A 12,994-nucleotide genomic window follows, 5' to 3' on the forward strand; every position below is an offset into this window, starting at 1 on the left:
GAGAGGAGTCGAGGGTGACACCCAGGCAGCGGAGTTGTGTGACACAATAGAGATCAATCAACCAAAAAGAAGAACAATTTTAGACTCTTTCACAATTTGGATCACTCACAAGCAGTGGGACTAGAATCCATTAGTCATTTGTAAATAATGGATCTGTTTGTCGAAGGTCATTATATCTGGGTCATCATTGCACCAGATACATATTTTTTTGGGTTGTTTTGTATTTGTATATATTGGTTATATGTTTTATCTGTTATATGATACTATTTGTAATGCTATGTCCTACATCAAGTTCTTGATGAGGTTAATTCAGCCTGAAATATATAATGTTATTATTGCTGAGGTGGCAAAGAGACAATATTTCCTCTCTTGAATGTGTTGGTGCATGCTAGACCAGTCTCCTTTGGTGTACATGTCAATGCTATGGTACAGAAGTGTTTTAGAGTGCAGCTACTCATAACAGGTGTTTCCTTCAGTTCTTTGTCCACTTGTTTGCAAGTAAAGATATTGGTATTTTATTGCTATTACAGCTGCTATCTTATAAGAATGTCTCTGTGTTCCATTTTTCCATGTTCTGTCTCCTAAGGCTAACTTGCGGTTAGACCAGGTAAAGCTAGTCTATTATTTGGTTAAGTGCTGACTAATCCATTTTTTCTTTTGTGGCGAGAAAAAGGTTTTGCTGCCAGGCAATGCCCCATAAATATGCCATCTTCATACCTTGAATCTTATTTAAATATCTTGTCCAATAAAACAATCTTGTTATTTTTTTAATGTGGAACAATCAGGGTCAGTGCTTCAACTAGGCGAACCTAGGCAGTAAAGTAAGGTGCCAGGGTTTAGGGGGTTCCCGAAATACTAAATGAATGATATAATGCCACTGATTCAGTACCTTTATTTTCAAAGCTGTACCCCCATACTGAGCTCTGGCCACTAACATGAAAGAGTAGAAATGTGAAAAAGCAGCTGGATTGGGAGGACAACACTAGGCTATAATGTCACCGCTCAAGGCCACATTCCCAAGAAGAGAAAAAGGTGCCCTGGCCCCGCCTTACGTATGTAAGAAGTTGGGTGGCTGGGCAGCACCTATATTGCAACTCATCATCCATGCAGTTCTTGAAAAAACAGGCACATTCATGCTGCCACAACAAGACCCGTCTGGACATGCATGACATGTGGGTGTAAAATATTAATCAAAACAAAATAACCTGAATTTTCTAAAGAGGACTAAAATAACCAAAAAGTATATTTCACACTCATTATTAAAACCAGAGTTCTACCACCATTAAGATTTAGTTCAAGAGCCGACACTTTTAGTAAGTCTTTGGTTACTCCCTGGCTGATATCAAATTGCAATCAAAACCTAATTCATCAGAGATATAGCAAATCAAACAATCTCATGTGCAAATATATAATTTAAAAAAAACAAGCCTGTATGACACATACATTTTTGAATGAACACAAAGACAGAACTTCGAGGCTAATTTTACAAAACGTATCAATGACACATTTTATGTGTCAGCTTCCACTGGTTACAAATTTATACAGAGAACTTCTCAAACATGGACTATGGAAAGCAGTGCTTTGATCTATTATGTACATCCTGGGGTGCCTGATTTAATAATAACCAAATTTGCCTTTTGTTTATTTTGGACAGAAACTTTTAGTGATTTTTGGAACATACATGATAAGAATATATTATTATCATGATAATAAAATAAGATAAGGAAGACTTTTTCCAGAATAAACTGTTTTCAACCATCTTTTTGATTTGGATGTGATATTAACTATTATTTTTCCTATCAGAAAACAGAACATACTGGGATTGACCCAGCATCCGTCTGGTCCAGCAGGCTACCAGTAAAAGGCCCGGCTACCTTACAGCCCCTTTTAGCAGTAGGCGGAGCTTACCTGGAGGCCGTTGTCCTCACCAGGGTGCCCGCAGTCCTCTCCGACATCCCCGCTGCTGCTGATGACTGGCTTTCAGTGACAGCCAGTCATCTTTCAAATACGATCGCAGCTGCGATCATGTGACCTGCCCCCTCCCCCTGTCAGCTGATGTTCCTGCCGCCGCTGAAGGGAGAAGGAGCAGAGAGGCTGCATCAACATATGGGTAAGTATACTTTAACCCCGTTTTGTGCTATCAAGTATAAGTGATAATATGATGCTTAGTTTTTTTATGTAATTTTTATGTTTTGATATAACCTAATGAAAGTCCCTATATAATAATTCTCACTTTCATTTTTCACCTGTTTTTCTTTTTTAATCAAGTAGGGGGAACAAAACTTAAAAACAATAAGGTTCCCAGTAATAAATTATGCAAAGTGAAACTTTTACTGAACTTTATTAAAAGTTCACCTTCCAAGTCCACAGAGGGGGATTCTGCATTGCAGCAGGAAGGGGGGGGGGGGGGGTTAGGAGGGACCTGTTATTAGGGGAATGTAAAGGGTGGGGGGAAAGATCATCGAGTATGGCGATATGTGTTGGAGACTCTAGAAGATATGATGGGGAATTAGGTTGATCAAATATGTCTGAGATCCTCATGATAGGCAACCCAATGAGACCAAATGCTCGGGCTTCTTATAATTTGCCACCAAGGAACAATTTGCCATGTTCAAGATGTGGTGGATCAGTGACTTTATATATATATTTATATATATATATATATATATATATATATATATATAAAGGAACCAGATATCTAGAAGTGGCGCTTAACCCAATATATGGATACTATCACAATCGAAAAATATATAAAAAATACACGTGTATATAAAATATAATAAAATAGAAATAAAATGAGAGCAACACCTCCACAAATATACGTGTGGCAGCCAACCTTCAGAAACGGATGGTTAGTCCGGAAAATAAATGGCAATACAGATATAGAAGGACAGCGCCTTCAGGTGTGTAGACAATATATATGCAATAATCACAGAGTAGTCCAGAGGGTGTATAGCCAAACGGTGTCTATATGTATGCACCGTAGATAGTTCATAAAACTGATGCGCAGGATGATAATAGCTGATTCATATATTGACATATAGTATTGTCGTGCAGTATATAAAAATAGCATGCGTACCAGATATATATAAATAAACCGCTTATCTGTATAATGGCTCCTTAGGCATCCCGAAGTTCATCATCATCATCATCATCAACATTTTTTTATATAGCGCCAGCAAATTCCGTAGCGCTTTACAAATAGGAACAAACATTAATAAGACAATACTGGGTAATACATACAGACAGAGAGGTAAGAGAACCCTGCTCGAAAGCTTACAATCTATAGGACAATGGGAGTTTGAAACACAAGGGCATGTGCTACATCATATTGCACAATGGACCAGCCAGACTGCAAAGGTAAAAGTACTGAGTGGGCTATGTGTGTTGCAATGTTGGTCAGAAGGTTGTTGTCTTGCGTTAGCAGTGTAGAGGATGGTAATAGGGTAATCTAAGATGATGGTTGAGGAATATCATAACCTTGTCTGAAGAGGTGGGTTTTCAGTGAACGCTTGAAGGTTTGAAGACTAGAAGAAAGTCTTACTGTGCGTGGGAGGGAATTCCACAAAGTAGGTGCAGCCCGGAAAAAATCCTGTAACCGAGAATAGGAGGATGGGATGAGAGTGGAGGAGAGACGTAGATCTTGTACAGAACGGAGGTGCCGAGTCGGGAGATATTTTGAGACAAGTGAGGAAATGTATGTCGGTGCAATTTTGTTGATGGCCTTGTATGTTAGTAGAAGAATTTTATATTGGATTCGTTGAAATACAGGCAGCCAATGTAAAGACTGACAGAGTGGCTCAGCAGAGGAATAACGGTTTGTAAGGAAAATCAGTCTAGCCGCTGCGTGCAAAATAGATTGTAGGGGTTCAAGTCTGACTTTGGGAAGACCAGTAAGGAGGGAATTGTTATAGTCGATGCAGGAGAGGATGAGTGCATGAATTAATGTTTTTGCCGTGTCTTGTGTCAGATATGTGCGTATTCTGGAAATGTTCTTTAGGTGTATGTAACATGATTTAGATATAGAGTTGATGTGGGGAATAAACGACAGTTGTGAATCAAGGATTACACCTAGGAAGTTAGGTCTGTAACCAAATCTCCTTGGCGACGGAAGCAAAGTATGTTCTAAATAATATCACAACCGCAACACCAATCTTATCCGCTCATCATAGGAAGGAAATATATGAGAAGGCCATATGGTGTAGTATTTTAAGTAGACATTTTAATCAAGTAAAACATTAAAATACAAACTCACAATATGTATATATATATAGTGTGTGTGTGTGTGTGTGTGTGTGTTGTGAGCACTCTTGCACGGCATGTGAATTGGGGGGCACTATTGCAGGCATAATATGAATTGGGGACACTTGCGTGGCATAACATTGTTTTGGGGGCACTACTATATGGCATAGGGAAGCTGCCTATCTATACTAAACTATAGTGAGGGGGGGCTGTACAGAGAACACTATAGGAAGAGGGTGATGGGACCTTTAATGCTGAGGTGGTTTGGGTCTATAATTGAATGTGGGGCTGAGCGTGGGGAGGAGGGCTATCTATTAAATGTGAAAATTAATTATTTAATGCTAGGAATGGTCGTGGGAAATGGATATATTAAACGTAAATGCTATTAATTTATTGCTGGGGCTGGAGAGAGGCCTAATTATTAAATGTGGGTGCTATTGATTTAATGGCAGGGATGGTTGGAATTATCTAAATGTACACATTATTTTTTCCAAATAGGGCCCTCAACATTCCAGGATCCAGACAAGCCGCAACTACAGGTGGTAAAAGTGACAACAACAGGTAGGACAGTCTGTCTAATATTCGGAGTCTAGTGCAGGCTTGGCTAACCTGTGGTACTCCAGATGTTGTGAAACTAGAATTCCCAGCATACCCTTCCAGCAATAAGCTGCTATATATTGGCAAAGCATGCTGGGGCTTGTAGTTTCACAACACCTGGAGTGCCATAGGTTAGCCAAGCCTGGTCTACTGGGACAATCCTGAAGTTTGGTGACTGTTCTGCCAATCTAAGGGGCAGGTCAAGACTGTGTATTCTTTATACACACACTGCATTCTTTATATACTACACTAAGGTGCTAGCTGTCCTTCGTGGACTGACCACTCCCCCTCTAGTTTCTGATCCCGCCTCTATGATGGCTGACCACACCCCCTCTGGTGGGCCCCTAGAGTTGCAGTCCCCCGGTGGGCCCTTTATGCCCCAGTCCGACACTGGATTGACCCCAAAAATGGTCCTTTCTATCCAAAGAAATGTCCCAATCTTTTATCATCTGTGAACTGGCAATAAACAAATCGTTGACCAGGCATCTCTGAAAACACTCTCAAAGAAAAAAGCAGGCCTTCACAGCTTACATCAATATACATTAACCACTTGTTATCTTGCACACAGTGATTTGCTTGAAGTAAGGTTATCTGAAACAACTTATATTTTTTGGGAATGATCATTATCTTATTTTCCTAATTATACTGATTAGGCAATAATCATTACAGAAGCAAAAATGCTTGTCCAGCAGGCCCACAATTTTCATAAATCACTTTTACTGACCATTCAATTTAGAAATGTGGCTAATTATGCCTGATGTCACAGCACAAGAACATAAAACACACTTTTAACCGAACATATTTTATGTGTGATCTGAATAATATGATGTATATTTGCTTTATAGCAGTTTCAATGCAACTTGGCAACATGGCTCTGATCAAGAGCACTACAATGTAAGACAATGTGTGCAAATTGTGGACCAGGGGTTGCGGTTCTAGTGCGGTCCACTGAATTAATGATGAACAGGATGTGTGATTTAGAGGCTGTACGGTAAAAATAGATAAAGCCAGGAACCAGGAGTTAGCCTCATAAAGTATTCCCTGCAGATGCATTTATTCATATTAGGCATAGTGTCATTTAAATGGATGTGTCATTGTATTGCAGATCATGACCTGACCACTGCACATGATAATAAATAAAATTCTAAAAATAAAAGTTGATAAATAAAATTCTATTACATTTGAAACATTTCTTTTTATTATACCTTTCTGTATAAGAATAAATGCTGCAGATTATACCTAGTGCATAGAAAAAGACACATTGGTCTATAATGAAAAACAGACATTTTTAATTGAATTTCAAAAATGTATTTTATTATCAAGCTCAGTCTCGTTGCTCATGCAATGCAGTATGGCTATTGTGTTTTAGTGTATAATGATTAACATGATGCATAACATATTATATGGAACATCTTATATACTTATGGTATACTTTTATGTTTTCCTTTTAATTTGTTTTGTTTCGCTTAGTTTTTAAAGCCAGTAAAGTCACCAACCGTTATTCAACAATTTCTTCCATTATACCCAGAGAATCTTACTTGTAGAGCATAGCAGCTTATGTTTCTACAGTTCTTTTTTTGCTATAGAAGCAGATTACTATTTGTTGATCTCCAAGCATTGTTGAACTAAAACTCACAGCATAACTGCTATGTGTCTGGAATATTTAGTTAATCAGCGCTGTAGCTTCAGGATGTCTTAGCCTGCTGAGCAGATATGTTTAAGAAGAATTTTTTTTTCTTTCCTCGACAATATACTTTTTTTTTTTAGTATTAACTATGTGCAGTCACTGAAGCCAATCATTTTATGTTCACTATTTTCGTTCATCTGGAACATTCATGACAGAAATGTGACATTTGCTTTACACTTGATTTGCTATCAGACCCAGAAGCTTAAATCTTTTTTGTTTCATACTGCATACTTTGGGTTCTATTTCTGCTACAGTTTATTTTCATTCATTCCATTTATACCTTCAAAATACAATGCAGATTAATTAATCTGATGTCTGTAACTCACAGTTACACGTTTTGAAATTACATACATTAATTTCAATTTCATTATTAATGCACTTCACAAAATAGTGTGATATGTAGGACCATGTTGTGTACGTAAAGTGTTATATGATGATAGTCTTTCATAGCATTCTTACTGTTACATAGTCCCATAGGTAGTAAGGTAGAAAAAAGACACAGTTCCATCAAGTTCAATATTTTAGAAATTCTAATTGTGTTTGTGGCAAAGAAAAACCCCAGTAACAGTTGCCAATTTAGCCTTGCAATAGCTAAAATAAGTTATTCCTGACTTCCTACTATTAGTATGATGTCATTACAAAATGTGGAATACTTGTCTAAACTATAATCAGGGTCACCAAGAGCAATCTTGGGCCATGGTTCAACTCTTATTGGCCTCCCCAGATTGGAACCAGAGCCCAACCTTCCCACCATAATCTGTTCCCAAGAGGAAACCACACACTAGTTGGGACTCCTTTAAACCGTTATCACAGGATCTGATTTTAACCACACTGAACAGATCGATTGATTGAATGAGAGACTACAAATCTCAGCCGGATTCTACCATCATTATTGCAAAATTCTTTCTATAAAGCCCAGAGTGGGGTAAGATAACTGCAGAAGAGAGACTTTGTATGTAGCTCTAGCAGGCGGGGAATAAAGTCGCTTGCAGGACTTCATGAGTTAGGTGCATTAAGTGTGATCTGCATCTCCTGGTTGTTATACTGACGGTTGTAATATATAAATGGTTGTGACTGAAAAAGGATTTGTTATTCATATAAAAGTGTGGTATAATATATCATACAACAGATGCATGAATTTTATTAGATACAATCGTGTCTTGGATTGTTGGATGATCCTGTGATCTTATATTATCAAAAATTCCGGATCATATTTTGAGTTATTGTCTATGAGAAATTCTTTACCCTATATGTGCACTATAGGTGATTTTTTTTTATATAATTTAAGACTAAAATTGATCCAGATCAATGGTTTTATGGAGTATGTTTTATTTGTTTTTTAAGCCCAACTACATTGTACATGTCCCTATTTACTGTGCCCCTAGCCAGAGATGCTAGACCACGGATTGGTTCTCAAACCATTTTTTTCTATTCCATTAGTAACTTGATGAATTTGGCTGCCATGTATCAGTTCAGTATGAAAATAGTCTCAGTATTGGTTCAAAAGACAAAAAGACCAATATCATTTATTTGGGTTTTAATATGTTTATACTGAATAAACAAACCCTGCATCTGTGTTCAATGCGCTATAACAGTAGTTAAGCAATGCCTTAGTAGAGGTGACAATCTATTTAGTCCTACATTTACCATAAAAAGGGTGGCAGAGGTAGAGGCCACAACAGCCTTACCACAAATGAACCATGTATTAAAATAAGGAAATTCATTTTTTCATTAAAGCTCAGTTACTAAGCAAACATTTTTTAGTAAAACCACTTACATGCTTCAATTAGCCTCTGCTTGACCTGCTTCCGTCTGTATTGTCCGCATCAGCTGATGGTAAAAGCACTCCTAATTCCTCAATGCCTACTACAATTGACAGTGCCCTATTTTTATTTGAAGCCAAATTATGCAGTCTACAGCAAACCACCACAATATCATCTACCATTGCAGGGCCACAGAGAAGCGCATTAGATTTATCAAGACTTGAACCTGGTCTTCAAGAGTCCAAAGGTATGTTCTAGTGGTTATATGGACCTTATTATTATTATTGTGCTGGGTTTTGATGCAAGAGAGGTGTCAATAACTAGGAGGGACAAGCATATCCTGAATCAAGTGAAATGACACACAAATGACATGTTAAATTTAGTTTACATATATTACATTTGGTTTTTCACATGTCCAATAGCAATTAATCCAGCATTTTCTCTCTCTCAGACCTGGTATAGAAGGTTGACTGATACAGGACATAGGAGTGACATGAAACAAAATAGCCAGAAACAACACTCATTATAAAAGTGCTTGCGTGACAGACCACCTGCACATTCAGAGAGTGATAATGATGTCAGTTCATATATGTTTCTGCTCTGTGGCAAGATGGTCTTGTGGGCAATCTGTGGCTCCCAGGAAATTATGTAGTCCTGAGACTTTTATAAAGCTAGCTTTATCTCCCCCCTGAGCCTCCAAGCTATGTTTGAAGCAGATTTTTAACAGCCTTCAGAAAAGTGCCATGAAAATGTCAGCTCTGCAATGCCTAAACTTGTGAGCACACAGATTAGCAATAACCTGTGGCCATAACTTATGTAGCACATAATACTTTGTGTAGCCCAGACACTGCATTGAAGCATGAAATTTAAGGAACCAAATCATCTCCCAACTGCTCATGAAGATGCAAGAAGCTTGCAGTGGGTTTTGCCTTTAGTAAATCTGCAGATTTGAGAAGAAGAAGCCCCAAAAAAAACACCCAAAACGGGGACGTTTCAATAAGTTTAATGTTAACTACTTTGGCACAGCTGAAAAATGCCTTGTTAGGTCAATTAAAAGCTTAGTGGGGCACGGCACCTGCAATAGAGTTTGCATTCATTAATGATGAAATGTTATTATTAGTGGAACAGTATGTACAGTACTGTGCAAAAAGTTTAGGCAGGTGTTGAGAAAATGCTGCTAAGTAAGAACGGTTTCAAAAATAGAACTGATAATAGTTTTTTTTTATCAATTAACAAAATGCAAAGTGAACGAACTGAAGAGAATTCTCAATCAAATCAATATTGACAACCCTTTGCCCTAAAAACAGCATCAATACATCAATTATTCTAGCCACATTTGCACACAGTTTTTGAAGGAACTCAGCAGAGAGGTTGTTCCAAACATATTGGAGAACTACCCACATATTTTCTGTGGATGTAGGCTTGCTCAAATCCTTCTATCTCTTTATGTAATCCCAGACAGACTCAATGATGTTGAGATCAGGGCTCTATGAGGGCCATATCATCACCTTCAGGACTCCTTGTTCTTCTTTACGATGAAGATAGTTCTTAATGCCATTGGCTGTATGTCTGGGGTACTTATTCTGCTGTAGAATAAATGTGGAGAAATCAGATGCTTCCCTGATGGTATTGCATGATGGATAAGTACCTGCTTTTATTTCTCAGCATTCAGGACACCCTTAATCCTGATTACATCCCCAACTCCCTTTGCTGATTTTCAGCCTCAAACTTGCAAGGAACCTCCACCATGCTTCACTGTTGCCTGCAGACACTCATTATTGTACCATTCTCCAGCCCATGGAGAGATAGCTGAAGGTGGGGACACACAGATGGAGTCGGTCACTGTAGAAACCTTAAAAGAGTTAGCTGCTGTCAAGTTTAACTACCCATTACTAGTTATAGTAACTAAACCTCCATCTGCTTCTGGTTCTGGAGAGGGCTTCTACTTTTTTGCAGCATGGGCACTTATGGTTAACTGCCAACTTGGAGTAGTTGTGAGTAGCCTGGTGCCGTACATCAATATAATCCTGGAAACAGAGATAGAACTTATGTACGCCATGTATGGCAATGGCTGCTGTTACCAAGGAGGCAGTGGTGGTCCCGAAACAAATAATAGGAATGACAATTGACAGCAATGGCAGCAACTGAACTGAGATGGTATTAGATCATCTAAACAACCCAGTCCTTGATGTAAAGACACTTCTCTGCACAGAACACAGAGCTGATCTAACCTGAAGCGGTTTATATCTGCCTTCCACATGCTAGAGGCTAAAATATATATAGACATGTAATATAGTCAATAGGTAACAAATATACAATTTATAAACTAAAAACTTGTCTTAACAATATTTATTAGGGATGAAGAAAATACTCACCACACCAAGGGATTAATTCTTCACTAATTGGTATAATTGATGTCACATAGGTAGAAGTACTTACAGTCCAACAACATGCCTGTAGTTTAAATAGATTCTGAGGAAGTTACTTTCAGTGAGTGTGTTTATGTGGTAGAGAACTAGAGACTGGTGAAAGTGCCGTGGCCGCCCCTCCCTCTTTGGGTGCCTCTTTATACTGGGCTACTCCATGTCTCTCCTTTTTTAATTGTTGTGAAGTGGGGGGACATCTTCTGCTCCTTTGTCCGGGTGGAAGTGTGATGCTGGGCTGTAGCAACACTACTAGCATGGAGGAGCTGCAGCCGTGAGCTTAACAGGTGACAGTAGCTGTTTTTCAGTGTGGAGACTTGACAGGACAAAAAAAAACACTAATTGAGTGATATTATGTCACTCATTCAGTGTTTTAGGGGCACTCTATGCTTGGCATCCTAGTCGACAGTCCAGGTTCGCTTATTTGTAGTGCTGGCCCTGCTTAGACTGTTAGCTTCACTGGGGCTGGAACTGATGTGAAAGACTAAATAATATATGTAAAGTGGTGTGTAATATGTTAGCGATATATAAATAAAAGTTAACAATAATTTCATTATAAATTATGCCATTAAATCCAAATCCACATTTTGAATTTACATCTGAAAATTAGTTTTAATATAAATTACAATTAGTCATAATCATAAAAGAATTATAAGAATGAGCAAAGCTAGTAAAAAAAAGTTACTGTGCATACTGTATACTTCAATACAGAATTATTGTGATATGCTAGCAAAATGAGAGTATTAATATACTGAAATACATTAATGTTACAAAAGCTGAATAATAAGTTAAAAAAAGACAAAATTATAAAATTAAAAAATATATACACAGATTCCGAAATGTCCCAAGATAAAAATACCAATTTAATGAATAGGAAATATACATAACATAAATAATGGCATGATAATGTGAATATAAATACTATATTACCCTTGGAGAGATACAACATCCACCTTCAAACACTTGTTTGCTTTGCTTCTCAGTATATATGTGTAGGAAGGGAAATACATTATATTTATAGACTAAAAACCTGTTTCCCATAATTAGAAATATGTTTAAATGTTTGTTTATGTCATCTATGGGAACTCTCATGGTCTGGTGAGAGCAAATCACAAAGACGTCATTAAGTATCCAGTGTGTACGTGCTATTTAAATAATGAACCACTATTAATTCAAGGACTCTGGTTATGAAATGGAGTGTAAGACTAGTTTGAGTCATGGAATGCAAGCTATAGTGGAATATATATAGGTCTGAAACACAAGCTAAGATATTATGGACAAATAAACATCATCACTATAATAACTAGAAATAAAACATAATTCCAGAAAAAAATATTATATAGCAGTTTGAATAAATACTAATATAAAGTAAACACATGTAAATATAAGTTAAATAAAATTTAAATAGTCAACAAATAATCTTATTAATCTAGCAATATAAACAAAACATAAAACAATGTGCAATATGCAAATGGATTAAAACAAATAAGTAATAAACTGTTGTGTTTAATTTATTATAAGTGTAAATGAATGGATAAATAACAATATAAAGATAAAGTGATAAAGTGTATTAGAGTAATTGATGTGCAATGACAATGCTGTGCCAACTGTGAAAATATGATAATTATTCACCATAATAAAAGTTGCTTTTTTGGGTCCTTCCATGATATATCCATGCAAAACCAGGTACATCTAAGAAAAATATATATTTATTAAGTAGAGATGACCCTTGTGTTCCCATTTTGAAACAGGTGTCGGTGCTAAAACGACTTTGTGTTTCAGTTTTGCCACCAGTTTTGGCAGGCAAACGCAAAATATTTTGGTTTTGGTTTAGGATCTGGATTTACTTACAAATTGTGAAACATTGGTAAGATAATGTAATTTTGAGCAGTTTTGTTTCTATATTACTATTTATAGCATTAACATTCATTTCCAGTCTATATTCTAATGATCCCTTCACAACGGTCCAAATGTCTGCAGCAATCTGGCTGGCTAAAATTGGTGACAGAGCAGTGGCATAAATACAGGGTGGGCATAAAGATCTCCCACATTTTGAAAGGGTATGAAAAAATAACAAAACTGTTTAGGAGAACATTGTATTTATTTCTGAAAAGAACATAAAAAAACAGTTTTGTATCAATGGGTTAAAAAATCATATCAGACAAATGGTGGCGGTCGTTGGCAATACATTGCTGAAGATGTTACCGGAATTTCTCCATTACTCTCCGGGTCATATAAGGTGGAGTGGCTTTGATTTACTGTCTAGTCCTTTCCTTCAAATC

This window comes from Mixophyes fleayi, chromosome 3, assembly GCF_038048845.1.
Source record: "Mixophyes fleayi isolate aMixFle1 chromosome 3, aMixFle1.hap1, whole genome shotgun sequence".
NCBI lineage: Eukaryota > Metazoa > Chordata > Amphibia > Anura > Limnodynastidae > Mixophyes > Mixophyes fleayi.